The sequence below is a fragment of the Microtus ochrogaster genome, chromosome 1, assembly GCF_000317375.1.
Source record: "Microtus ochrogaster isolate Prairie Vole_2 chromosome 1, MicOch1.0, whole genome shotgun sequence".
NCBI lineage: Eukaryota > Metazoa > Chordata > Mammalia > Rodentia > Cricetidae > Microtus > Microtus ochrogaster.
The window spans coordinates 118,002,492-118,008,684 of record NC_022009.1 but is presented as its reverse complement, the minus strand read 5'-3'; positions in this window follow the sequence as shown (position 1 = coordinate 118,008,684).

Below are 6,193 nucleotides of genomic sequence, written 5' to 3'. Positions count from 1 at the left end.
AAAAAAAAGAAAGTAAAAAAAAAACAATTGAAATATATTTTATTAATAGTAAAGTCACTAAAAAATGAAAGAAAAAGTATCATTTTTTTGGCTGTGTTTCTACAAATATATCTATTATTAATTAGTCTTTTTAATGTATTATTGGATTTGACTTGCTTTTGTGAAAATATTTTATTGAGCAATTTTAAGTTCAGGAAAATTGGTTTGTAATTCTTTACTTTAATGGGACTTTATATAGTTTAGTGATCATAGTAACTGTGGCCTCAAAAAACCAAATTGGGCAAGATTTCTTCTGTTGATATTTTGAAATAATTTGAGGAATGTCTCTGAAAGTCCGATAGAATTCTGCCCTAAAATAATCTAGCCCTGGAGTTTTCTTGGTTGATGGACTTCCATTATTGCGAGAGATTATTGGTCTTAAATTGCTTATTTGATCTTGATTTAACTTTACTAAGATATATGCATCAAAAAATTTGTTTCTTTTAGATTTTCAGTTTGGTGGAATACAGGTTTTTAGAGGATATCCTTGTGACTCAGTGGGTTTCCTAGATGTCTGTAGTTATGTCCCTATTTTCTTGATTTTATCAAATAAGGAACTTATTTTATTGATTCTTTTAATTGTATTTTTTATTGTTTTATTTTATTCATTTCAACCCTGAGTTTAATTCTTGCCACGAGTTACTCCTTTTTAGTATGAATTATTCTTTTTTCTAGAACTTTGAGTTTTTATGTTAAGTTAGTAGATCTCTCCAAACATTATAATTTAGGCACTTAGCACTATGAACATGCCTCTTTGAACTACTCTTATTGTGTCCCTTAAATTTGAGTATGTTGTTTTCATTTTTATTCAATGTGAGAAAGTCTTAATTTCTTAATTTCTGTCTTGACCACTTTTTCATTCAGGAATGAGTTGTTCAGTTTCCATGAGTTTGTAACGTTTCTGCTGTTCATGTTGTTGACATTCAGCATTAAATCATAGTGGTCAGATAGAATACACAGTATTGGCTCTAATATTTCTCTTTTTAGTTTTTGTTTGGATGGTCTGCTCTTCAGTGGAAGTGGTTTCTTACAGTATCCCACTATCAGTGTAAGATGCTTAATATGTGATTTAAGTTGTAGTAATGCTTATTCTATAACCTCAGGTGACCTTGTGTTAAAAGTACAGAGATGTTAAGCATTGCAATATTGTCTTGTGTTGGGAGCAGTGAGACCGCAGATCCTGAATTTCTTGTAATCCCCTGATCTGACTGCCTACAGCTGCTCTGAGCACGAGACCTTCAGGAGTTCCTGATGGCAGGAGAGTGGTTTCTGGTGGGTTTGGCTGGGGCATGGCTATCTCTATATAATATGCCCCTGAACACAATAAAGGGGGCATTCTTGAAGAATTCAAAAATGACCTCTGTCACTGTCTCTCTGTCTGTGTGTGTCTGTGTATTTTAACATCCAGCCCCCTTGCCCGAAGCTCGTGAACTGGGTGCCAGCACACAGAGCACAGACACAGGGGTGCGGTACGTGGCAGTCTTGAAAGAATTTTCCTTTGATGAGTATGTAGGGAGGTCTGCTTGTTTGTCCCGGATGCCCAGCTAGCTTAGCCCCGAAATAACCACACAAAAATTGTATTCATTAAAACACTGCTTGGACCATTAGCTCTAGTTTCTTATTGGCTAATTCTTACATCTTAGTTTAACTCATTTCTATTAATCTGTATATCGCCACATGGCAGTGGCTTACCAGGTAAGATTCTTAGCAGCGTCTGTCTCAGGCAGATGATCACATGGCTTCTCCCTTACTCTGCTTTCTTCCTCCCAGAATTCAGTTCTGTCTCCCTGGCCTACCTAAGTTTGCCCTATTAATTTGGCCAAGGCAGTTTCTTTATTAACCAATGAAAACAACACAAAACCAGAAGGACTTCCTACACCATCTTCCTCTCTCTTATTAGTTTTGGTTTGAAGTCTATTTTGTCAGACATCAAGTTACTACACTGTCTTGCTTTTTGGTTTTGTTTGCTTGGCTTATCTTTTCCCATCATTTTACCATTAGGTGATGTCTATCTATCCTTTATGTTAAGATGTAAAGTTTAGATGCAGCAGAAGAATAGATCCTGTTCTCACATTCTTTCTGTTAGTCTATGTCTTTTTATTTAGAAATTGACATTATTTATACAGAGAATCATCCATTAACAGTGTGCATTGACTTCTGTTAATTTTATTGTTGAGATGTGGGTTTTTTTCTTTTTATATGCTGTTCTAAGAGTATTGATTTCTTGTGTTTTCTTGTATATGGTTATCTTCTTATGATTGAAGTTTTTCCCTTTAGCGCCTTCTGTGGAGCTGAATTTGTAGATATACTTCTTCAATTTTATTTTTATCTTGGAATGTCTTTATTTTTCCACTTACCATGACTACTATATACAGTAATCTGGGCTAACATCTGTGGTTTCTTAGAGTCTATAGAGCATCCATCTAGATCTTCTGGTTTTTAGACTCTCCCTTGAAAGTCAGGTGTTATTCTAATTAAACTGCTTTTGTATGTTTCTTTGTCTTTTTTCCCTTGCAGGTTTTAATATTCTTTGTTCTGTAAGTTTAGAGTACTGTGTGCTGAGGGAATATCTTTCCTGATCTAGTTTATTGGGGATTAATTATGCTTCTTGTACCTTGATAAACATCTCATTCGTTAGGTTAGGAAAAATTTCTACTTTTGTTGTTGAAAATATTGTCAGTGCCTTTGATCTGGGTTTATTCCCCTTCTTTTATTCCTATTATTCATAGACTTTTATCTTTTGTAATGTTACAAATTTCCTCTTCCATCTCTTGTATTCTCTTGGTGACACATGCATCTGAGCCTCTTATTTATAATCCTAAAATTTTCATTTTCACATTTCCTTAAGTTTGGGTTTTCTTATTTGATTTTATTTCTACATCACTGTCTTGAATGGTTTTATTTATTTCCTTCAACTGCTCATTTGTCTTTTCATAGATTTCTTCAAGGGGCTTATTCATTGCTGTTTGAGGATCTCTATCATATTTATAAAGACAACATCATGAAGGCCCTTGTCCTGTGCTTCAAAGATGTTGCATTTCTCAGGGTCTACAGTAATAAGATTGATAGGCCCTATAGAAGATATGTTTTTTCTGTCTGTGATTATGTTTTTGATGCTGGACTCTTGACATCTGGGTTTGGGATTATTGTCATCCTTTGTGCTAATATGTGATCTTATCTTTGTTGGATTTATGTTTCATTCATTGATTTCTGTTGCCTTCTCTCATTCCTAGGGGAGTGTTTTTGCTGTGTATAGCCCGATTGGGCATTCTTCTGAGTTCATGCCAGGAATGGCTATTGGAGTTTTCTAGTTAGAATGTGTATTGAGAATTAATGAGGTTTTTTTTTTTGTGTGTGTGTGTGTGTTTGTGTGTTTTGTTTTTTGTTCGTTTGGTTTTTCGAGACAGGGTTACTCTGTGGCTTTGAAGCCTATCCTGATCTAGCTCTTGTAGACCAGGCTGGCCTTGAACTCACAGAGAACCACCTTCCTCTTCCTCCCAACTGCTGGGACTAAAAGCCTGTGCCACCACCAAGTTGCTGAGAACTAATTTTAAAAATGGGGATTGGCTGAAAGCTGGGGTGGGGTTGAGGTAGTCCATAATCTTCAGGAAGAGGGGGGAATGCAGGATGTTCTTAAAAGAACTGCTTAGTCTCCTTGAAATAGAGGAAGAGAGTGAGGAGAGGTCACAGGAGGTGGTCTACTACAGATCTGTAGCTAAGGCTGCTGGGCTTTCATTTGGAGGAGACAAGGGAAAGTAAAAATCTGAAGCTTGACTTCGAGCTTAACTAGCCTACTTGCTTCTCTAGCAGGGTTGTCTGGGATTTTGCATGGATTCACCTGTTGTAACTGGGGCCTTGGACAACCGGATAAGTTCAAAGGAAGGCTGGAGGAGAAGATCTGCTGGACTTGAGAGCAGGAAAGGAGGAACAGCCTCACCAGGTGATCTGCTGTGGGGCTGTGGGCAAGCAAAGGGGTTTGTGGGAAAACTGGATTTGGAAAAGCTCAGGGAAATGTGAAGATCTTCTAGAAGCCTACCCCTATGAGTACTATTTTTGATTTTTCTCTTAACATGTCTACTTTCACAGTTCCATAGACACAGCAGTGAGTCATCCCTCAAATCATCATAGTTTGCGTAAAAGCCCTTTTGGCATTTTTTCTGCTACTACTGGTTATCTGAGTTTTTGTATCTGTAGTCAAAATATGTTTTGCCCCTTCATCTTTTAACATAGAAAAGTATTTCTTATTAGAATGTTAGCTCAGGCTTAAAGATATTTGACTGTCCTTTCTAACTCTTGTCCAAAAATATAATTTTTATTGTAGAAAAAAAGTTGTTCCTCCAGATATATTTTCTAAAACTCGATGGTTTTCTCAGCAAGTATAAAAGTGGTTTCTTATTTATGATGGAGAGCTGTATCACCCTTGTTCCTTTCATGTAGTCAACCATGGTGTTAATCTTTTATGCACTGTTTTTGAAGATACCACATTTACTTTTCCTGGAGCTACCTGAACATGTAGAACTTGAAGACAATTCTGAAGCCATTTCTGACAACTCTCAGCACTTCCCCACCTCCCCTGGGAACCAAGGACAGAACAGCTATGCATGCACGTACTGAGATGTTGGGAACTTTCCATCTCCCTGCATAGGGGCAAGATAACCCTTAGGTGTTGACTCAGTTACTGATGTTTGACTTAGTCCCTGGGAACAGGCAAAATGACCCTCAGAAGTTTCCCTTTACCTCATCTGATCTGGAAACCACTCTCCAGCCAATTATTGGTAATAGACTTTTTGGATAAGCCAATCATGATAGTTAAAGAACAACCCCAAGACCCCTCTTCCTTCTGTAGTTTTTCCCTTTAAAAATAGTCTGTACCAGACATTCAGGGTCTTCTAGCCTCCCGACTGCTGAAAGACCCTGTCATGACAGAATTAATAAAATCCTCATGCTTCTACATCAGCTGTGATATGAGAGATGGTCTTTTGGGGCGACTCCTCCTCCTCGGTGATTGGACACTAGGGTCCAACAAATAGACGTCTGTATTGCTCACATGGGGTCCCAATGTCAGACAATAACAGTTCCAACTAATCCCTGCTTGGTGAATGAATAAGTTTAATGGGATTGCAGATCAAGGATGAGGGTTTCCTTATACAGTTGTTGGTGATCTGAAAGCTTCTTCACAACAATGTCCCATACCATTGTGGATGAAGACCTTATGGAAACTGCTTCATGGAGTTCTTCATTTTATTCTTATTTCCCATGTCCTATTATTCCAGAGTTCAACACCATGGGAAAGACCACCAAGACAATCAAGTTTTAGCACACAAATTTTGTTTAAACTCTATTTGATCACAAACTTTTGGTCAGCTCCAGGACTGCAGGAACCAAGGCCCTGACAGAACCCAGGATAGGGAATGGTGCTGTTCACAGGGGTCTAGATCCTACCATACCTAAGACAATCCCCCACAGGTATGCCTTTAAGCCAATGAAGATAATCCTTCACTGAGACTCAGGTCATTCTAGATTGTTTCAGTTCCAAAATTAAAGTTTGCCATCCAAAATTAGGGAGTAAATTTAGGGTCAAATTGGTATGAATAAGCCATCCAATATCAACATCAAAAATCAACATCAAAACTACTTTCATCATATGGCAATTAGACGAAATGATCCAGGGTGCCAGATTGTAGCAGGAGTTCTAATTGATCTTAGTAATAATAACCCCGAGTCAGATATAGAGATTAATACTGAAAGATTAGAGAAGAGTAGATCAAAGCAGCCACCTACTAGTTCTTACCTCAGACTGAATAGGGTATCCAGTCTCTACAAGTCCTCAGACTGAATGCTATGAAATCTTGTTTCCTCCTTCCTTATGATTTCTCTCTTTGCCCAGCCATACCCATTCCTGTTTCCACCTCTCTAGTGCTGGGACTGAAGGCACATGACTCCTAAATACTGCGATTAAAGGTGTGAGTCACCACTGCCTGACTCTGTTTCTCTTTGAGACTGAATCAATCTCATATACCTCAGGGTGGCCTTGAGGCCATAGAGATGCCTCCTGTCTCTGCCTCCCCAGTGCTGGAATTAAAGGCGTGTGCCACCACTGGCTGGCTTCTATGCCTAACTAGTCATTCACTCCGCACTCTGATCCTCAGGCAAG